The following is a 23,955-nucleotide window of genomic DNA, read 5'->3' as shown; positions in this document are numbered from 1 at the left end:
ATATGTAAGACTCAGGAAGTAGGTTGCATAGTAAAAGTGAAAACAAAGTGGATCAATTAGTGACCTCCAACCTAATAGGGTGGACGGACCAAAAACACTACCAGGTTGTTATTTACACATGAATGATGGATGGTGATTTACAGTGCTGAAATAAATCCAAGTGGTAATTTACCTACTCAATATTCTGCTTTGAATACTGTTTCAAATTAAAAAATGTATTAATACAAGTGCCAGGTACTGGGTTCATTAATGTTAAATTGACACATCTGCCTTTTATCATGTGACTCAATTCCAAAGGCAAATGTGGGTAGAACCTGGCCTCAGTTCAGAGAATAGCTTATAAAGGAGAGCTAAGGACTCTCCAAGGCTTCTGCGTCCTTTGATAGTCTTCTGGCATTTTCTGCTTACGCTCTTGCCTTTCATGTTGAAGCTTTTGTCTTCTCTGAAGGCTTGTTCTAAGGAGCAGGCATAGAGAAATATTTTCCACATATCTGACTATGCCAGTTGCTCCATAACATTTGGGATACCATTAACTTTGAGGATCCACCCATCTCATTATTGCACAAAGAACCATCAGCTCACTTTTTCCCTTCTTATTCTGCAGACTGCAGCAACATGTCCTCTGTGGGGGGAAAGCATAAAGGCTCTGTCTCATCCTGAGGGAGGAAGCTTTTTTCTCCCTCCCCTACTTGAACTTGACAAGGACATGCTTCAGTGGCACACCTTCGACCCATGGGTTGCAGAACTGGACTAAATAACTCTGAGCACCTTGTGAAAGACCTCTGGGAGATGTCTCTTCCAAGACAATGTGTGTTCCTTGAAAATGAATAAAGGAAAACTTCGGGCTTAATGTGAAAAGACATGATTTTGAATCTAATCCCCCAATTTGCTAGCTGTGTAAAATTAGGCAAGTTTCCTTTCTGAGTCTCTATAAAGTGAGAATAATAAGGTTACTCTCAGGCTGCTGTGGAGAAATAATGAGGTGGTATATGAGCAATAACCTGGCAAAGATCCTGGTCCAAAAAACCCTGCTCAATAAATGCTAATCCCATCATGTTCTTAGTAGGCAACTGATAGAGGCCAGACATTGTGCTAAATGCTTTCCAGATACCATCTTATTTAATCCTTCAGCCATCTGGTGAGGGAGCTGTTGTTTATCCCGGATGAATCTGATAAGGAAATGAATGCTGAGAGAATCAGATAACTTAACAGTAAGTATAAGTCCTGGGATTTGAACTCATCTGAAGAAACCCTTCATTTAGCCTGCATTGACTCTGGGTTTGAAGTAGAAAGTTAAAGAGCCATTAAAAAGAATAGATTGGGGGCGCCTGGGTAGCGCAGTCGTTAAGTGTCTGCCTTCAGCTCAGGGCGTGATCCCAGTGTTCTGGGATCGAGCCCGCATCAGGCTCCTCTGCTGGGAGCCTGCTTCTTCCTCTCCCACTCCCCCTGCTTGTGTTCCCTCTCTCGCTGGCTGTCTCTCTCTCTGTCAAATAAATAAATAAAAATCTAAAATAAAAAAAAAAAAAAAGGAATAGATTGGAGCTCTCCTGGACTCCTGTCCTCATACCCAGGTTACTTAACACTTGCCTTACTTGATGCTTGTTACCCAATAGTTCCCCAAGAGTCATTAGAATATAAGCTTTTTGAAGATCTGTTTCCTTCTTTCTTCTTGTTTTTAATGTATCAAGCACAGTGCCTGGGACATATTAGAACTTCACTAAAAGTTTTTTGAATGATTAAGGATTCTGTGTACAGATGGGCAGTAAGGATTTGGTAATTGCATGGAGGGAGTAGGGCCTACAACTGCTCAAGAGATGAAGAATGAGGAATGACTGTGGGTTCAGAGATGACTCTCCAAAAATTACTAAGAACTTACAAGAGAGTTCTGAGCTGCTAGGTCATTCCAAAGATTCCTTACATCAGGAATTAGCCTAGGAACTAGCCCACGTCTGAAGCCAGATTTTGTGATGACTTGGGTTTCTTTGATATTCCTTGTCAAATTGGCACTGATTTTCTGATGCTTGAAGCTCCTCAGGTTTCCATGGTACAAGTTAGTCCCAGGCCAATAATGCCATGAACAAGCTGTAGTGATGCATTCAGAACTGTAGTTATTTCAGAATTAAAGAGAAACAGATAAAGCAATTTTGGGGGAAATATTGTATTGTTCTCTTGAAATTTCATTGCAGGAGGGAATCTATAGATCAAGAAAAAGGAATCATAGCTTTTCAAAGTAGTGAGAGAAATTCTATTGCAAAGTGGTAAAAAGTTCATCAAGGGCTCTGCCTAAGGGAAGAGGATTTTTCTCTTGGACATAGGTTCTGAAAATTTTTATCTTTTTTTTTTTTTTAAAGATTTTGTTTATTTATTTGACAGAGATAGACACAGCCAGCAAGAGAGGGAACACAAGGAGGGGGAGTGGGAGAGGAAGAGGCAGGCTCATAGCGGAGGAGCCTGATGTGGGGCTCGATCCCATAACACCGGGATCATGCCCTGAGCTGAAGGCAGATGCTTAACAACTGCGCCACCCAGGCGCCCCTGAAAATTTTTATCTTCTTTCCCCTTGAAGCATCTTATGATCGCCACCCAATAAAGCAGAAGAAACACAGAGACAGTCGTTGATGGCTATTGTCATTATCTGGAGGCATACCTGATTGGTAGGTTTGGAGGAGGGGAAAGTAGGGCTGGAGTGAAGTCAGAAGCAGCCACAAATGGAAGAAGAGATCATGGATACAGAGACCCCCTCAGAAGTTAAAAAAAAAAAAAAAAAAAAAAAAGGAAGGAAGGAAGAGGGCGTGTTTAGACTTATTTTCTGATAGGCCCTTAACATTTCTGCTTTTTAAGACACAATTCTCAAATATAATATAGTATAGAACACAAATTTCAGGCTAACTTCTTCTAAAATACATTTTTAACTTACTTAAAAAAATTACTTCCCAGGCTGGCATGCTTTTATCAGATTACAATTTCTCAGTAACTAGATTTATCCTTAGATTACCATGTTAACAAATTATGCTTTTAAGTTGTAGGGTCCCTTAGAAAACAAGAGTATTTTAGGTTTCTTTAATATTCACAAGACTTTGGATTCTAGAAAGAAGTTGGCATAGTGTCAGTGGGAAAAAACCCAAAAGTATTTTCTAATTTAGTCATCAGATACCTTATATTCTAGTTTACATCCTATTTAAATAACTCATCTCCATCTCAATCCACATTTTAAAAACTATCTGATACATAGAGAAGTATTCTTGGGTATTCTTGGAAACAAATATTTCCAAGTTCCTCTACCTTGCTTCCCTGCCAGCTCAAGCAAATTTACCTATTTTTGGTATTCATATTTTTGTTCCATTATTTAAGACAACCTGCAGGGTATATATATGATGCAATTGCAACCATGAATATAGATCTGTTGTATCAGGAGGAATTTTTACTGTCTGGAATCCCCCAAATATACAACAAAACAAAACATAAGGTGTGTACATGCAATTCCTGATGTCATGATTAAACATAGGAAGGATGAATGAGATAATGAAGGAAGCTTTTTGAGCTCTGAGGAGGACAGCTGCTCCATACAGTCAAGACGTCATTATTATTAATTACCTTTATTCATTTTCAAACCATCTGTTTCCAAATATGAGCACTTGTGGCCCAATTCTCCTCTTTCAGTGCCCCCCAATGTGTCCCATATACATAATTAATCTTCAGCTGATTTAAAAAGAAGCAACCTCATAGAGAGATGGATGGTGTTACAACAAAGGGAAAACATTAATCCATTTCTTTGATGATTCTTTTGTTTGAGACAAGATCATTCACTCTTAAATTATTTTGAATACTGCGGGTATTAGGTCTGTATTTTTTTTTAACCTTTAAAAAAACTAAATAATGCCATCTGGTGGTGAAAATAAATACGTTAATATCCGCATGATATTTCCAGAATCTTTTAGTTGTCTTTTTGTATTACAACTGCTTCATTTCTGTAATAATTTTTAATGAGTTGACTGAGATCACTGGGAAGTAGAAAGAAGATTTTACGCAGTAGATAGCAATAAATAGTTTGCAGTATATCTGGCCAGATCCAATCATACAGTGACAAAATTCCCAACTCAAAAGGTCTTTTCGCCCATCAAGAGTGGTAAGAAATGAAGATAATTGTGGAAAGCCTTGGAGCTGGTTCTTACCTTAAGTAACTAGGAGTGGTAATTTCCTGGTATCTGATGTTGTTTCCTCTGTGGTCACACATAAATAAAATGAGATCCACCCATAAAATTCAGGGATGCTCTTGCGGGTGATGGACCAACTGTCTGAAGAGAGATAATGTTTTTACTGATTCTCTCTAAACTTCACTCACCTCTGGAATCAGTGTATCTGGAACCTGTAGGGGTAGACTTGCCAGAAGGAAGTGTTTTTGTTTGTCTGTCTGTGTTTTACATAAGAGCCTGAGGAATCTGCTATTTGAATCCAGTGGGGATGAAAATGGAGACCACTGTAAATGAAAAACGATATTTTACTCATCTTTTCTGTCTTTCAAAGACTAAGTTATGTCCTAAGAGAGAAATTTTCAAAATGGGAAATGTCTCCAGGCAACAAGATTGATTCCTCTATCTTTGATTTCACTGAAAATTGGCTTTTTCTAGGAGGACAGAAAATAGGTCTGGCACAAAGACAGTGTTCAATAAATGTTTTTTTAAAATTAAAATGAAGAATGCTTCTTCCCTTGTGGCCCTCATAAGAGGAGACTTCAACCAAAATGAAATTTATGAAATGCCAATCTACCACATCACTGCCCTGCCTAAAATCCTTCAATGGCTTCATAATCAAGTCCAAACTCCTTACAAGGTCCCTCTGCACCTTTCTTGACTCATCTTCTCTCACTCCCCCTCTTCGCTTCTCTGTCCTGATACAAACATATATCCACGTGTGTGCATGTACACACACACACACACACACACACACACACACACTTTGAGTAGATCTGCTCATACAATGCTAATGCAATCCTCCAAGGGCCATTACATTCTGCCAAGGCTTTGCTGACCAAAGTACCCTTTGTTATGTTACCTGGTGACCTCATAATCTTTTCAAAAGATTCAGCTCAAACACTACCTCCACTATGAACCTTTTGTTGACTTTCTCATGTAGGCCATAGTACTCTTTTCTCTGTGCTCAGAGAACCTAATAAACATACTCCAGTACAGCGCAGTTACTCTGCTAAAATTGTTTCCATGGACATCTTCAGTACACTGTGTGTTTCTCAAGAGCAGTAACTGTTCCATTTTTAAAAATCTTTTTTGGGGGTGGTGCCTGAATGGCACATTGGGTTAAGCCTTGGCCTCTTGGTTTCTGCTTGGATCGTGATCTCAGGGTCATGAGATGGAGCCCTGTGTCGGGCTCTGCACTCAGCAGGGAGTCTACCTCTTTCCCTTTCTCTCCTCTGCCTTTACCCCCCCATTGCACTCTCTCTCTCTCCCTCTCTCTAAAATAAGTGAATCTTTAAAAAAGCAAATAAAATATTTTTTTGGCTATTTTGATTGGTAATTGATCCCATTAAGCAATTATTAAATGCTTGTTAAAGGCGTGAATGATAGGTGGTGGAGATCAAGCTCCAGTATCCCATCTCCTTTCCTTTGTTTTTTTTTTTTAAGATACGTGTGTTTATTTATTTTTAATTCCCATATAGTTAGCATACAGTGTTAGGTTAGTTTCAGGTGTTCACTATAATGATTCAGCAATTCCATCCATCACCCAGTGCTCATCACAAGTGCTCTGTTTAATCCCCATCACCTATTTCACTCATCCCCTGACCCCTCTTCCCGCCAGTAACCTTCAGTTTATTCTCTATAGTTAACAGTCTCTTTCTTGGTTTGTTCTCTCTCTTTCTTTTTTTCCTTTGATCATTTCTTTTGTTTTTTCCACACATGAGTGAAATTATATGATATTTGTCTTTCTCTGACTTATTTCACTTAGCATAATACTCCTAGCTCCATCCATGTCATTGCAAATGGCAAGATTTCATTCCTTTTAATGGCTGAGTAGTATTCCATTGTATGTATGTACCACATCTTTATCCATTCCTCTATTGATGGACACTTGAGTCCAGTCTCTCTTATTTAATAGACTCAAACCCATTCCAACCTCTCTGTAGCTATTCAGGTAGGTATGACCATATAACTAATTTCTTACTAATAAGATTCACGTGATTAGACAAGATATGTGACACTCCGTACTGCTTTCTTCTTAAGACACTGCTTGCTTGCCTTTCCCCTTCTACTCCCTCCCCACCCCCAACTTCTCCTCCTCCTCCTCCTCCTCCTTCTTCTTCTTCTTCTTCTTCTCCTTCTTCTTCTCCTTCTCCTCCTCCTCCTCCTCCTCCTCCTCCTCCTCCTTCTTCTTCTTCTTCTCCTTCTCCTTCTCCTCCTTTCCTTCTCCTCCTTCTCCTTCTTTTCTTTTCTTTTCTTTTCTTTTCTTTTCTTTTCTTTTCTTTTCTTTTCTTCTTCTTCTTCTTCTTCTTCTTCTTCTTCTTCTTCTTCTTCTTCTTTCTTCTTTCTCCTTCTCCTTCTCCTTCTCCTTCTCCTTCTCCTTCTCCCTTCTCCCTTCTCCCTTCTCCCTTCTCCCTTCTCCCTTCTCCTTCTCCTTCTTCTTCTTTCTGGCTTCCCCCTGACTGGGAAGTGGTAAGAGCTGAGCAGTCTCCTTGAACCCAGAGATGGAAACTAAATTTAAAATTGGCTGAGCTGCCCTGACAGCCTGGGAACCTACATAAACTTGGTGACAAGAATTGCTAGACCACCCCACTCTGGCGTGTCATATTAAAGAAAAATAAATTGCTGTCATATTTAAGCCACAATATTTTGGGGTCTCTTTGTTATAGCAACTCATAGCTGTTAACCATATTACAAATTATTAATTATTAATATTATTACATATTATTAAATGGAAACTTTTTTCTATCATACTGAAGCTTCATTTTCTCAGCTTTATACCAAAGAAAATAGTTTCCATTTTTACTGTGTATTAGGGTACACCCTAGAAATATGTCATGAGAAACATTTAAATATTACTTTTAATGATGAACTAGAAGATTTTATCAAATTTCTCAAATCATATGCAAACATTATTATTCATTGTCTGTTGAACTCAAATTATAATAAAACAAAAACAAAAAGCCAGCCATCTTAAAGAACAGGAACTTTCCTTATAATCTTTAAAAATATCCTCTGTTTTCAAGACTCTGCTCTCAGTTTCCTCATCTTATTTCTGTGTGGAAATAAGATGGCTCAAGAACTGATCCTCAGTTTCAGACTCAGCTCTTTCTCGTGTTTTAGGAAAATCTCGATCTTGGGTAGGAGATTTGAAGGAACTCCAGACCAACAGTCAGGTATTAATTAGTAGCACGGTACCGCCTCTCAGCATCAGTTCAGCTCATTGTGTTTTTATGCTGAAATCCAATATCCATTGTTCTTTCTGTCTCTGGTATTTGCAGTATTTTAGAAACTAAAATGGTAACAAAATACCGTGAGATGGGACTGCCTTACTTAAAATTGCCAATGACCTCTGTCAGATTACATTCGCTTGATTCAGATTGTATGACTCAGTGCTTGATTTGCCTATTAGAAATCCTCACTCTTTGGTGATTTTCCCCCAGTCTGGGTCTTTGTTATCATCTGTACCTATTGTCTTCTACTTAACACGAGGCTATTATTATCTCTACTGTCTGGTTTTGTCCCCCATTCCAACCCAGTGCCTCATCCTCTCGGCTGAAAAAGTTCTCATTGCTTTTAATATTCCCCTGTTCACTGGATTCATGCATCAGAAGTGATAATGTCCTGAGATATGATACCATCAATGAGTGTCTTTAATTTGTCTCTGCACTCTATTTCTTTTCTTCTTTTTCATAAGTTACTCATTTTTTTTTCCTTTTATTTTCTGCCTCTCTCTCATCTGGCAAGGCTGGCAGTCAAATATCTCTCCTCTTGTTTCTAATTTTATGTGTATGGACATGTGAGCTGTGTTGACCATTAAGAGACCTTTCTTCCATTGGGAACATCACTTGATCCAAGGATGGGAAAATGGGTTAAGAAAGGCCTCAATATTTTTTAAGAGATTGATATAGTTGCTAGAGAGAGAGTTTTTTCCCTTCCTTCTGAGATCATGAGCAGTAAAGGCATTTAAATCTGGAGATGCTAATGGCCAAGAAGTGGACAAAAAATGGGTACCTGATAACATCTTTTGAACATTTCCACTAAGATTTTTTTTGCTGTTGCTGTCAATAAATATTCAACAAATTTGACCTGATTTTCTTTTACTTGCAAGGGAAGTAGTCTAGACCAAGGGCTACAAACTATGGTCTCACCATCTCTTTTTGTAAATTGTTTATTGAATCACAGTTATATCCATTTGTTTACATAGTATCTGTATTTTTTTTCCCCACTACAAAGGCAGAGTTGAATAGATATGACAAAGATTATATGGCCTGCAAAGCCTAAAATATTTACTATATGGCCCTTTACAAAAAATATTTGCCAGCTTTTGACTGCTTTTGAAATAGACTTTCCTAAAGGAACTTTTTATTTTTAAACAATTTAAAGGTTTTCAAATAGAAGTTTTTTTTTTTTTTCCTTTTTCCATAAGCACTGTGTCTTTTCTGAAGTGGACAACCACAAACAGACAAAAAGCTATGGCTGCTTTTTTGAAATGGGTCTGCCACCAGAACACAGGTGTTGTGCAAACCACTCTAAACCTAAACCAAAATGGGAAAGGGAAAAACGCACATCAACTTTGTCTACATTGGACGCGTAGACTCGGGAAGTCTGCCATCACTGGTTATCTGATCTACAAATGTGGGATTCACAAAAAAACTATTGAAAAATTTAAGAAGGAGTCTGCTGAGAGGGAAAGGGCTCCACCAAGTATGCCTGAATCTTGGATAAACTGAGAGCTGAACGTGGACATAGTATCACCATGGATATCTTGCCGTGGAAATTCGAGACCAGCAGGTATTATGTCACCATCTTTATAAAAAACATGATTACAGGCACATCTTGGGCTGACTGTGTTGTCCTGATTGTTGCTGCTGGTGTTGGTGAATTTGAAGCAGGTATCTCCAAAAATGGGCAGACCTGTGAGCATGCCCCTCTGGCTTATACATTGGGTGCAAAACAACTAACTGTTGGTGTTAACAAAATGGATTCTGCTGAGCCACCCTACAGCTAGAAGAGATATGAGAAAATCGTTAAGGAAGTCAAGGCCTACATTAAAAAAAATAGGCTACAACCCTGACACAGTAGCATTTGTGCCAGTTTCTGGTTGGAATGGTGACTACATGCTAGAGCCAAGTGCTAACGTGCCTTGGATGAAGGGATGGAAAGTCACCCGTAAAGATGGGAATGCCAGTGGAACCACACTGCTTGAAGCTCTGGATTGCATTCTTAAACCATCTTGTCCAACCGACAAGCCCTTGCATCTACCCCTCCAGGACATCTATAAAATTGATGGTAGTGGTACTGTCCCTGTGGGCTGAGTGGAGACTGGTGTTCTCAAACCTGGCGTGGTGGTGACCTTTGCTCCAGTCAATGTTACAACTGAAGTAAAGTCTGTTGAAATGCACCATGAAGCTTTGAGTGAGGCTCTTCCTGGGGACAATGTGGGCTTCAGTGTCAAGAATGTATCTGTCAAAGATGTTTGTTGTGGTAATGTGGCTGGTGACAGCAAAAATGACCCACCAATGAATGGAAGCAGCTGGCTTCATGGCTCAGGTGATTATCCTGAACCATCCAAGCCAGATCAGTACTGGAGAGGCACCTGTGCTGGATTGTTACGTAGCTCACATTGCTTGCAAGTTTGCTGAGCTGAAGGAGAAGATAGACCATCGTTCTGGAAAAAAGCTGGAAGATGGTCCCAAGTTCTTGAAATCTGGTGATGCTGCTATTGTTGATATGGTTCCAGGCAAGCCTATGTGTGTTGAGAGCTTCTCTGACTATCCTCCTCTGGGCTGTTTTGCTGTTTGTGACATGAGACAGACAGTTGCTGTGGGTGTCATCAAAGCAATGGACAAGAAGGCAGCTGGGGCTGGCAAGGTCACTGAGTCTGCCCAGAAAGCTCAGAGGGCTAAATGAATATTATCTCCAATACCTGCCCCCCACCCCCAGTCTTAATCGGTGGTGAAACAGTGGTCTCAGAACTGTTTGTGTCAGTTGGCCATTTAAGTTTAATGGTAAGACAGGCAAAACCATATTTGCTGTTTTTATGCTATTGGAGAATACTAGAGAATAGAAATAAGGAATACAAATCATGATGCTGGACATACTATTGAACAAATATATAACTTGTGTTTTTGTTGATAAGATGTGAGTCCATGAAAAAATTACATGTGTAGGATTAATTATTAGATACTAACAGCTTCTTACTCTCTGTACATGATTTTAAAAAATACTCTATGCAGGAAACATAAAGAAACATGCAGAGAGTTTGACAGATACTTTAAAAAAAAAATCCTTCTGGGGGCACCTGGGTGGCTGTCAGTTAAACATCTGACTTTGGCTCAGGTCATGATCTCAGGGTCCTGGGATCCAGCCCTGATTCAGGATCCCTGCTCAGTCCCTCTCCCTCTGCCCTTCCCGCTGCTTGTGCTTTCTTTCTCTCTCTCTCTCAAATAAATAAAATCTTTAGAAATAAAATAAATGAATCCTTCTGTTCTTTATTCAATAAGTCTAAGTATATACAAATGTCTCAACATTGTAGGTATAATTAAAATAAACTTTTTATTTCATCTAGTTCCAAAGTCTTGTCTTACAAAATTTCTTATGGTGAAAAATATAAATAGAATTTTCCTTCCTATTCATTTTGTATGTTGTCCCAGAATTGATATCCACAAAATAGAGATGATGGTTGAGGGAGAAACTGTTGAGAGATTCCAACCAAATGGCACTCTTTTGGATTTGATTGCTTAATTTATGCTAATTTCTACTTTTAATTTAAATGTACCAATAATGCCTGAAATGAATAGTAATACACTTGCACTTTTCCTTCTAAATGAAGGCAAAAGTCTGGAAAGCATAATGAGTTCAGTACACAGTTTATATATTCTATTCACATCTCAATGAATTTAGCATATATGTTGTCAGTGTGTCATTTTTGAGAAAGAAAAGGTAGCTGTTGGGATATGAAATTATGGCCTCAAATTCCATATACCTCAGTTTACCAAGTCAATAAGAAAGCGATACTTGTAGCTGCCTTTTGAACCTTCATGTTTGCAAGAGGTATTTGCCTATTAGAGATGAATAGAAATCAAACAGCCCTTAGAAGGTTTTCCAATCATTTCTGTGCACCATGACTTTTGGTGAACAGATAACATATGGATCATGAAGTATATTTTATTTAAAAATTTAAGAATAGACCCATAACACAGTCTCTATACTTCAGACATTAAGAGATCCCTGGCTAACTGTCAAATGCGTTGTTTTACTTTGAGTATTTCAGAAGAATAGCATCTGTATTCTGTAAGATTTTTCACTGTTTATATTTTAGTTTATATAATTTAAAATTTGAAATTCTTAGTCAATGCTCACAGAGAATGTATTGAGAAAGCGTCATAAATTATATTTATTTTAGATCATAAAATATATATCTAGACATTGATAAAGAATTATAACAAGAATAGATTTTGCAAGTGTGTAGTTAAACTGCAAACACATATTTTTAGAATTTTAGATGTTTTCCTAGTGGGAAATCGAGTAAAAGGATAATACAGGGATCTCTCTGTATTAGTTTTTACAATTGCACATGAACTTAAAATTATCTCAAAATAAAAAATTTAATTAAACTTAGCACTAATAGGAAAGTCCAGCAAGATAAAATGCAAAATCAACAAAGAAAAATCAATAGCTTGCCTATTTACAAATAACCAATTAGAAATATTTCATTTATAATAGCATCAGCAGCAATAAAGTGCTATGGAAGAAATCTATTAAGCAATGTTTAATATTAAGAACTTAGGAAAATATAACACTTTGCTGAATAAATTAAAATAAAACATGAATAAATGGACAAATGATGATCATTTATGAGACTAGAAGTCTCTGTATTATAAATAAATCAATTCTCTCCAATTTATGCTATGAATTCAGTGTGATTCCAAAAAAAAAAAAAAAAAAAAATCCCAAAGCGCTCCCTGCTCAGAGGGGAGTCTGCTTCTCCCTCTCCCCCTGCTCGTGCTCTCTCTCTCTCCCTTTCTCTCAAGTAAATAAAAACTTAAAAAAATAAAATCCCAAAGTGATAAACTGTTAGAACAAAACTACAAACTTTCTAAATACTAAAAGGTATACCATGAGAGAAAGAGAGAGAAGAATAAAATAGATCACATAGTAAAGAATATATATACAAAACACAAATGTACGTATATGTGAAAATGTGTATCTATAAAATAATATGACAGAAGTGAAGCCCAAATATGGGACATATCGATAAATGCAAATGGGCTTATGAAATCGGATCTTCAGGACGTATTAAGTGAGAGAAACAAAGGAAAATAAACTATGCATAGTATGCTATCGCTTATACGCATAGACACATTTGTTTACACTAAAATAAAACAATGGAAGTGTAAACCATAAAATTACAAATATTAATATGGATAAAGTTAGCATTAAGGCGAACAGAGTGGGTAGAAGTTAGAATTCTTAGGCCGTACCATGTTTTGTAGATTTGGAGCCCTTTCTCCAGAGAAGATCTGTAATTATTTTAGGTAATTATAAAACTGTTAAATAAAAAAATAATAAAGCAGATGAGCTTAAATCATTATCTAGTTGGTGACATAACTACGCAAGTAGGAAATATTCTAAAACACTGCAAGGCAGAATGATCTTATCATACATCGTTAGAGAACATACTGAGAAAGAAAGTATGGAAAAAAGTTCCAGTGTTTTCAATTTATCATGATGGTTATTTTGAGATTATTGAGTATATAGTGTTGGATAAAGCGAATGGGTAATTTTTGCTTTAAGGACCAGGAATTTTTGGTATGAGAGAAAGTATATCTAAATATAAGGTCAATAAATCTAGGATTTTGAACTGAAGTTATCAGTATGAACTGAGATACATTTTTGTTATAAAAAAAAAAAAAAAACATTTCTAGCTGTGTCTGCAGCAAGCCTGTAGGAACAATGACCAGCCCAGTAACAATAAATTTTTCTGGTGCCCAGATGGTGCTTTCTAAACATAATTTTCCACTAGAAGGAAATCAGAGCAACTGGGGAAAATAGCAGATTCCAGGTCTGGGTCATTGGTACATTAATTATATTCCAGGAAATGTACAGATTGATTATACAACTTCTTGTTATGTTAGAAGGCAAAAATGATATGAAAGATTAATCTGATCATGTATAAAGAACTAAGGAGATCATGTGACTCGGTTTTTACTGGTCAAAGAAGCCACAGTAATAAATTAAAACACATTATATATATATTATTAACATTTTACTAGTTAATTAATATATTACTCATGCATTCACCCACAGTGACAATTTCCTAGCCAGTTAGGAAATACCATCCAATTTATTCTTCAGTGTTTCTACATCTTTCACACTTAAATTGTCCTAATTTTAATTGAGGGTTACTATATCCTTTTAGTAAAAAGAAAAACATTTAGTAATTTTTTTCAATAATCTGTAACCTGAAATCCTTCAATCTGAATCAAACTGCTTCTCAAATGGGTCTGTTATCTTTATCTTTCTACAGAATAGCTGTATTGTTTTCTCACTGTGATTCTGCGGAACCGTGCAAGCACAGGCATGCAAAACGTTCACTGTGTCCTTTGTGCACGAAGCTACAGGGTCATAGGATGGGACTCTCTTAGGCACCCAAAAAAGCACCCTCCAGGTGGTGCTAGAGCATTTTGCATCCTGAGCTGCAGAAGCAGTTTATCCGGGGACTGCTGTAAAGTGCCAGATAGACAGCTGCTTATACCTAAAGTCTTAAACAATGAAGAGGGAATTAACTCAAGCATCTACCATTATTTAAGAAGCTAGTTGCAGCCTTTGATAACCATAAGAAGATTGCTATAAGCCTGGCTAAATTCCCTAAAAATTTAGAATTAATAGAGTTCTGACTACTTTGGAAAAGGAATCTTGAAGAATATAAACTGAAATCTGATCAAGATTTTCCTAATTTGTTAACTAAACTAGTAAATATGTTGAGTGCCTCTCAGAATTCATGAGAAAATTGGGATAACGCCATTCTTTGAAACCCTTGGTGTCTTAGAAATGAAGAGTTACCACAACAGGGTAACTAACAATATTGTGATATACTTTACAGGCTTTCTTTACAAATGCAAACTTTTAACCAAGAACAATTCCCTGGCTGTACATACAACAATTTCTTTGCTTTGTTAATGGCAAAAGCTGCGTGTGAGGCCCTTTTTTATTGTGAAGACCCATGGTGGTCGTTAGCATGTGCTTTACCTGGCTTCCTAGGACCCAAGTTCACTCTCCATTTTGCTGCTTACTTTAGGATATGTCATCGGGCAAGGGGTCCAGTCTCTTGCAATCGGCTGCTATATTATGAACCTATTATAAAATATTCGACATGCTTTAAAGGTACTGAATCATAACATCTCTTCCATTCAAAAAATGTACGATGTAGGATGATTCTTCTGCAAAGGCCCTTGGTTCTGCTCCTCTGGCAAACTCTCACCATGGGTGTGGACTCTCATCTACTGATTTATCCTTCCCTCTTCGTTAGCACGTGAGCTGGCCTAGGCCTCTCCAACGCTGTGAACCATTTGCCCTTCTAAATGCCTCCTGAAAATCTTCAGGAAAATCTGACTCTTGAGTATACCTGAGTCTGAAGGAAGAACCTTGGGCACTTAATCATTTCTCCTCTGATTTCCATGTAAATGACTATGTTTCATAAAATTATATAAGGTCATTTCAGTTAGCAAAAAAATGTATTTCAGGACCTGTTTTTGCCTAATAATTATTTTATGATGTAAAGTAGTAGATGATTATATTTTGACAATATTATTTAATTGATGTTTCAAGAAAAAAAAGATTAGAATTAAGCATAAAGCATTGATGCTCCCAGTTTGGGGGGATTTGGAGGGATTTTTTTTTTTTTTGCCCATTAATTAATGTCCTTTATGAGCAATATAGTTAGGGAAGCAAATTAATCATCATCTTTAAGAAATTGACATTAAAATATGTCATTTAGAATAAAAATAATTATGATTCTGGAAATTAGTTAGGATAGCTGATATTTTATAAAGAATTTTAGCAGTCATGACCACCACTACTAACTAGAGAAATGTTCAACCAATGAACTATATAACCAATGAAGCACAATGAAGCACCTTTAACCTTGTTAGTTCATAGTCCCTTTGGCCAATCTTTTCCTGAGGGGATAATAGAGTTTCTAAGGACACAGAGAAGCCTCTGTTACAAACAATATTAAGTCCTGATTTAGAGGTGTTCTATTGATAAGAAGTAAAACTAGGTTCAGATACTTGATACTTGTTTCAGATAAATAGGTTTAATCAGCTGGATTCAATCTATGATTAATAACACTTTTTTTTGCAATCTAGAATAAATTTTAGCCAGTGCATTATGTAATATCAAACTTTGAAGAATACCTCTTTCTTCTATTTTTGATTTGCCAGGGTATTGAGATACGAAGGCAAGTATAGTAGTCCTTGGTTTGTTTAGGTAACTCTAGTATGTCTACGTCATGACAAAGTTCAAGTCCTATCCCCAGTGAAGGAAATAGGACTTACGTGTTTGGTACTCCACCTCCTGCAAGCAAGAAGTTCCAAGATTTTTAGTTGTTATTTTGCTCTTCACTAGTTCTTTTTAACGACAAGGAGAGTTCCATACAATGAAAACATAATTGCTGCAATGAATAAAGTTAAGGTTAAATCTTTGGGCATATTCATTTCCTTAGAATAATAATAATTCCCTTAGAATAAACTTTAGGAGCAGAATTATGCGTATTTTAATCAATGAATACAAATGGATGAAGCATGTGCCTGAAAATTTTAGTTATTTTACGTTCCCTCTAGATTGTATGAAGTAACTATTTCCATATACATAGGGTGGGCATTTTTTGGACATATTTATTTGTATCTGGACAATATACCAGACAATAAATAATAGAGCTTTAGAAAAGCTAGAAGATGTTTTCCTGTTATTAATAATATTTTGCATCTTGGGGAAAAGAGATATGTTGAAGAGTATGTATTGCATTCAGAGGCTGTGCTAATAACCGTAAAGAATTTATATAAAACTAAAGGGGGGGAAAACATCACACATTTTAATAGATTTGCATTATATTGCATCCATGTTGAAAGGGATAGTAGTATGCCTTTGTTTTAAGCTGATACACGAGTACCTTTTGATGGATGAAATAAGCTCTGCTAAATATTATAAGCATGAAATATTGAAAAAAGGTATTTGTGTGCTTCAGAGCTCTGAAAATGAAGAAATTTTATCAGTGGTTATTATCTCATTCAATATGAGGGAAATAAACCAGATATGAGACTATAAATACTGGATTGTGTTAATGTGAAGAACAGCAAAATTAGTGTATTTAATTCTCAGATGTGCAGCTTTGTTATAAACTGCATTTAGTTTTAGTTTGGCTTACTATCCTAGAATATACTTTAATTATTCAGAGCTCAATATTGATGAACTAGAAAATCTTTTTTCTTATCTTAATTTGACATAAATCCGTACTAACCCCACTTTCCAATTTTCATTACATTGAAATAAGTATGGGAGTTGTGTGATGTGAGGCAGTAAAAAGAACACAAGAGTTTGGAATTAGAGAAGTTATTAATTGTCAATCTTATGTGTAAATTTGGTCGATCTTCTATGTAAAACAGCTTATTAATATTTTTTGTCTTACTAAGAGTTGTCTATAAACGAGAGCAGGTAAAGATGTATGATTCTTAGTTGTTGTAAAATTGATGTATAATTCAAGATAGGGTAAATGATGTAAACAAAAGAAATTCAGTGAGCTAATACAGTAAAAGCTGATTTCTTGCTTATGTCACAGACATAAGTCATTGGGTTAGGGGAACATCTATTGGCTCTGCCGTCCCCTAGTATGTCAGAATCCTCTGCTGGCTTGGAGACAGAAACAGAGCATGAAAAATCAGTCAAGGGGTTGTTTTAATGAGCTAGGATGGATGTTTCATAAATCACATTCATCTACATCCCATAGCTAATCTCAGTCATATGACCACATAACGCAAATAGACTAGCTGTATGGTCAATAAAAAGAAACAGTTTTGGAGGCCATCTAGCTAGTCTCTGCTCATTGATCCCTAAGTGACCTAAGCCAATTTAATTAACCTAAATAATCTATGCCAATTGACCTAGCTGGTTTAGCTTTTCAGATACTAGGGTTTTCTACTTTTTTAAAAGACAGATGTTAGTAGTAGTCTATAATCATAGTCACAACTGAGTACTACAGGTTTCTATTCCTGTTATTCTCATCTTTGTTTCCCTGTATTTAATATCTCTTCTGTCTATTTTAAGGATTTTATTTACATAAGCAATCTTTAAGAATTTGATTATGATGTGTCCTAGTATTATTTCCTTGTTTTCTTTTGTTTGGGGTTTGTTGAGCTTCTTGGATATGTAGATTTATAGTTTTCATTGAATCTGGACATTTTCGGTTATTATTCCATCAAATGATTTTTCTTTGCCACTGGCTCCTATACTTCTAGGAACACAGTTATGTGTACAGTAGAATGCTTGGTATTACCCAATAGGTCATTGATACCTGCTTTTTTTCCAGTAGTTTTTGTCTCTTTCATTTTGGACATTTTTCTATTACTATATCTTCTAATTCACTTCTCTTACTTCTGTAGTGTCTCAGCTGCTATTAATCCCTTCCAGTTAAATTTTCATTTTAGTTATTAAACTTTGCACCTCAAGAACTCCATTTGGTTCTTCTAAAACATTTTCTACTTAACTCCTCATTATATTGATGTTCTTCTTTAAATACTTGAAGAGTGTTATAATAGCTATTTTAACATCTTTGCCTTCAAATTTCATCACCTCTGTTTTTGTAACTGTTTCTATTGACAGATTTTTCTCCTAGATGTAGGTCACATTTTCTTGCTTCTTGGAATATCTGGTAGTATTTTACTGGATGCTGGGTGTTTTGCTTCTTGCATTGTTGAATGTCTAGGTTTTGCTGTCTTCTTTAAAGAAAATTAGATTTTGTTTTGATAGGTAGTTAATTTAGTTACAGTTTAGTTTTATCCATGCATGGCTTGTTTTTAAACTTTGTTTATATGAATCTAAGGTTGTCTTGGTCTTTGAATAATTTAGTCCCACCACTAAAAAATTGACCTTTGGGATCTCAAACATCTCTAATTCTTGAGTGAGCTTTGAAATAATTTAACTATAAATCTTCAGTTGTTCTTTTCTAGTCTTTGCAGATTTCTTGGGTTTTCTATGTAGCTCTTTCCTCTTTGGTACTCTGTCCTGCTTTAGTCACTGAACTCCGATTTTCTCTGATTTTTGGCTTCTTGATTACGGAAACTGAATGTTTTGCTTGGGATGCCCCTTTATGCTCCAGTGCTCAGAATGTCCCCCTGAAAAGAAAGTTGGTCAATTATAGAACTAAATTCATCTGCTTTGATTTTCTCAGAGATCACATTTCTATGTTGCCTGTAGTCCAATGTCTGAACATTTTTTGGTATATATTTGTCTAGTATTCTAGTTGTTTATGGTGGGGAGGTAATTAAGTTTCTGTTATTCCATTCTGGCCAGAAGTGGACTTCTCAATTCAATCATTGTTGTGCCAATTATCTGAAATAGATTTTAATATTTGTTTTGAATTTTTTTTAAAAAAAGATAAGATTTCTTTGTCTCTAAGAGCAGTCAACACTTTTTCTTCAGCTCATGGTCATGTGCATATGAAATAAAGATATTATATATGAGAGATTTGTCTGTTTAAGTCATTCTTTCTTATAAACTCTCTTTCCAACATATTCCCAATGTTCTCACTTTTTCTAATTTAGCCTCTAACCCTTTTCCTCCTGCTCATTTTCTGGCTATGAGATGAAGGCATGGATAATATACTAATTAAAAATACAATAAATATCAATTTGAGACAGATTTCTCATGGATGCTCTGGTTACAAGTACTGATAAATGTACGCAATTTCAGCTTCTAGAATAGGAGATTTGCTTAATTCACACACTAATCCCAATAGCAGTCATTGTGGCCAATTGATGTTGATGCAATTCTAATTAATCATAAAACAGATTGATAAAATCAAATCAGATGTGTAGATGATTTTCTTCCTTCTTAGTGCATTTAGATGTTTCTTTGGTCCCTAGTTCATAATACACTCTCCTTTAGGATATTATACTAAATGAACCAGGTTATTGGTGTTTTTTAATTAGTTCATGCACTAAAATGTTTAGCTCTATTTCTTTTTTTAATTGCCATTATGTATGTTTGTATTTGCAATAGGGAAGGTAATTGTTTCCCCCCAAAACAGGAAAGTGGATTATTACATATGTTTTCCTTTAATGGAGTTAATCCTTTAAATTAATCTTTAAGAATTAAAGATTAAGAAATCTTTAATTTCGATATGCTCCACTTATATTATTGTGGGCCAGTTGCAGATAAAATTTTGTTAGATTACATTTATTTCTTTATATTCCATCTACTCCCCAAAGGATTTGAGGGGACTAGTATCAGGTAGAAGATGATGCCAAATACTGCTTTTCGAAAGCAGTGAACTTGTCATCAGCTTCCTTTTCTTTTTCTCCTTTTTTTTCTTTCTTTCTCATGAAGAGTAATGCATAAACAGGCAGCGTTAATTCTACTAGTATTTGTTGAGAACCTGCTGCCTGGTAGGAACTGTTTCGATATGCTGGGAAGTTATTCTCATGGAATAAGAATTTTGCTCTCACGGAGCTTACCTTCTATTGGCAGGAGATGGAAAAGGAAAAACATGCAAACAAGCGAACACATGAATAAATAAGAAATTGAAGTAGCAATAAACACCATAATGTAAAATAGAGTAGGGAGAGGTGTCAATGTAACTTCTTTAGAAGGCACATGCTAGTTGATGTAGTGAAAATTAAGCTGAAATGTGGGTGACAAGAAGGTACTTATGTGAAGTTAGATGGAGTAAAGAGCTTGTGTAAAGGCCCCAAAGTAGGTGTGTTCCAGGAGCAAACATTCCTCTCCCCAAGCAAACAGAGGGAGAGAAAATACAAAAGTTGGTGTGGCCGTGTGGAGCATTATGGGACATGTGGTGAAAACAGAGGCCAGATCATATGAGGCTTTGAAATCTCTCTTCCCAAACACTCTTCTGGACAACTATGCAGTTTAGAAAACACTTTATTTTTAGGATATGTTAGTGCGAAGCTTTGACTTTTCCATATGTGATATATGGATACCATTTTCTTCTTTATGGCTACATTTTCTCGGGTTGTTAATCTACATCCAGTTTTGAATGTCTGGAAACTCTGTGACCTGATGAACACATTTCTATATCTTTTCCTGTCACTTCTTGGCTCCTTTGCACCTGCCAAAAAATGGTGAGCGTTGGACAGCTGTGCACCTTACTGATCCTTATTATCCTAATCACCTTTCACACTGGGCTGAAAGGTTTGTGATGAGTGACTGCAGTTCTTAGGCCTATAATCAGAGTTTAGTTCTTGTACATTAATGAGTACATAACCAGACAGTTTGTAGGCATATTGCACAGGCCTGTTAGCAGTTCGAAGCTTCTAAAGGATTGGGACAGTTTAGCATTAACAACCCTTAATACTGCTGCCACAATGGCAATTGTGAAGATGCTTATTACATTGCAGCTGATGATGAAAAAGCGGAGATGGTCAAAATCCCAACAAGCGTAACACCAGCTGTAAATGACTCTATATTAAGAAAGTGTTTTTTCCCCCCAGAACAGCTTTGAATGGAGAAAGTGGAACACTTTTGTGTCCATCTGTTTGTGGCACAGCTTAGAAAAATATTTTTAAATGATTTGAGGACGAGTTTTTGGGTCTCTTCCACACTGTTTCATTATTTCATAATTTGCCAGACATTTAGAACACTTTGAATGCAATTGATTTAAATAGCTCATTTATATTAGTTTTAGAATATTCACATATCATTCCAAGGGCAGCATCCTTTTCCTGGGAGCTTATTTCATAACTCCTGTTGTTAATGCAAAGAGGCAAACTGCCTCACACAGCCCCGTATGAACTATTTGCATCATCATGCTCTGAAGTCTACGATCATTTTTCTTCCCCTCAGCTGACAAAACAGGTAAGTTTGTATTGATGATGTGAACAATTAAAGAGATAAGTGAAATTAGAATATTTGAAAGGGATGTTACCATCTAGATAAACTCATTAGTGAGGCTTTCATAAAATCCTGTCTATCAACATCATGCAAGTTTGAACAGAAATCCTAAAAATCATTTCCAGCTGCCCAAAGGTAAATATTCCTTCAAGGAATTGATATGGGTGTCAGGAGGTTCTCAGCAGGGTGGTCACTGGATTGAGGTTGGAACTGTGAGTTCACCAAGTTGCCCCATGCTCTGGGCATGTGCCAGGGGTAGGATGTCCCCTGAATGTCCCCACCCATTTGCTTCTGGTTGCAGCATGGTACTTATAAGAAGAAACAAACAGAACCATACAGGAACCAGGAAGAGAATCCCCCTTCCCCTGTAATATCCTTTTAGGGTCTAAAAAGAAACAAACAACAAAAACCAAAACCAAAAAAAACCAAAACCTTAACATTGTATTCCACTGCAAAGGAGAATTGCTTACATGGTCTAGTACCATTGTCACAAATCAGATAATGAAGGATGTATTTGGATCTGAGAGGCAATAAATTGGTAACTGCCCCAAAGATAAGTAGAAGATAAATTGACCAGGAAAAATGATAATCTTAATTTCTCTTTGACTAAGAGAAATATGTAAATGTCTAAAAATGTCACTGTATGTATCTTCTGACTGTTTTCCCCACTAGTACAATTTAATTCCAGTTTAATTGGAATTTGATCCTGAGGCAGTAATGCTGTGGTGAAAATTTCCATTGACTTTGGCCCTGACTTTTCTTCATCCTGCCCCCCCAATGTGCATGTGTGTATGCGCATATACACACATAACTGAATTCTAATCCCAGTTCTGCCAGTTATTAGATTCATAATTCTCTAAAACTTAATCTGCCTATTTGCAAAGTAGGAATTAAAATATGTCTTTGTAGTTATGTAAGGATTACAAAATACTGTTTGTGAAAATTCACCTCATCTTAGACACTAAGTAAATGTTTATCAAATTCAAATCCTTTGTAATTTCTAACTCAAAGACTATCGCAACAATAGTATGTAAATGAAAAGGATTAGGTGGTTTTTAGCTTCTGTACTTGGAGGAAACCACAGAAAATCCTGAGTTACCTTGAGGAAATATTAGGAATATATCTATGGCTTGCAATTAAATTGTTTTAGGTTTTGCAAACTGTTTGAAATCACAAACTCATATTCTAAAATCTTCATACTTCTGTGACAACAATTATTAATCGCTGTTCTATATACAAAGATGTTTGAAAATTATAATTGTAGAGTTGATCAGTTAGTCAATCAATGCAGTTATTTTTAACTGGTTTCTCCCTTCTGCTGGGTAATTACCTCTCTCATTCAGTATGTATGGAGTATGTACTCCTAAATAATGCCCCCCACTCCCACAACATGCATGGATTTATTCTAGACAGCAGAAAATATTTTTGGTTGAAATGTGAATGAAGTTGTTTCCCTTTCAAATTCCAGCATCGGTCATATCCTCTGTTCTTTTACTCTTTACAATTCTTGGCACTTCCCAATCATGTGTACCATTTTATGGTAATTAAATCATGTCTTTTCTTCTACATGGAATGCCTTTGAATTGTATTCATCCATCAAGGCTTCACTGATAGTACAAGCCAGAGTGATCTCTTAGTCCTTTGACCTCTCCCTCACCCCACAGAATGTGGTCTGCACACACCTTCCTTGATCTTTTTCCTCATGCTATAGGCCTCTATATATTTACCTCTGTCCATTTCAATACTCTTGAGTGACAGGGTCAATATCTTCTTTGTGTATTACACAATGTATTATGGTATACAATAGTTGGTACCCAATAATATTTGATTATGATAATAATGGTCTTAGACAAGGTAAATGATATCAAGCTGATTATAATAATAATATAGCTGGATTTAAAAATATAATTTCTAAATAATTAATATATTCAGAGGGCTCAAAATTCAAAAAGCATGAGGAGCTATAGAATGACAACTCTACCTTCTCCTTCTTCCTCTCAGTTCCTCTCCAGAGAGCTAATAAAAGTTGCTAATTTCTTAGCTATTCTTGCAGAGAAATTTTATGTATATATAAGTTAAAACACATATATAATTACCCTATTTTTTAAAGGTATTCATCACTTTACTTTTTCACCTTAACATATTTAGGATACCTTCCTACGCATAACATATAATTATAACTCATGTTTATTTAGTATTTACTAAGTACTAGATTTTGTTTCCGTGTTTCATATGTATTAACTTATGTAGTCATAACAATTACCCTAAAAGGTAAATACTATTGTTGTCCCTCTTTCGTTAAAGAAGAAACTGAGGCATGAAGAAATTAAGTAAACTGCTCAAGATCACATGGTTAGTAAGTAGCATGACTCACACTTAGAATACTGACAGTCTGGCTCTGTGGTTCATGTTTTTTTCATTATGCTACACTGACATTTGTAGAACTTCCTCATTCTCGTTTGCAAAAGAAAACTAGATTTCCGATCCTTAACAGCTGCCTTTTTTAACACTCTCTGTATGTCAGGCACAGGGCCAGTCACATTGCATGACTGCAAGAGGCACAATTCATGTGGAATTCTCTATGAATGAATCATCCCTGGAGTTGTGTGATGTGGTTACCCTAGAAGGCACCTTTCAA

General features: G+C 36.2%; 1 pseudogene; it reads left to right on the top strand.

Annotated features, from left to right (window-relative positions):
• The first annotated feature begins 8,738 nt into the window (after positions 1-8,738).
• On the top strand, positions 8,739-10,103 carry LOC113255031 (putative elongation factor 1-alpha-like 3; annotated as a pseudogene).
• The last annotated feature ends 13,852 nt before the right edge of the window (positions 10,104-23,955 follow it).

Source organism: Ursus arctos, unplaced genomic scaffold (assembly GCF_023065955.2).
Source record: "Ursus arctos isolate Adak ecotype North America unplaced genomic scaffold, UrsArc2.0 scaffold_5, whole genome shotgun sequence".
In the NCBI taxonomy this organism is placed as follows: Eukaryota; Metazoa; Chordata; class Mammalia; order Carnivora; family Ursidae; genus Ursus; species Ursus arctos.
The sequence above is the reverse complement of the archived record's forward strand: the minus strand, read 5'-3'. Positions and strand labels throughout refer to the sequence as shown.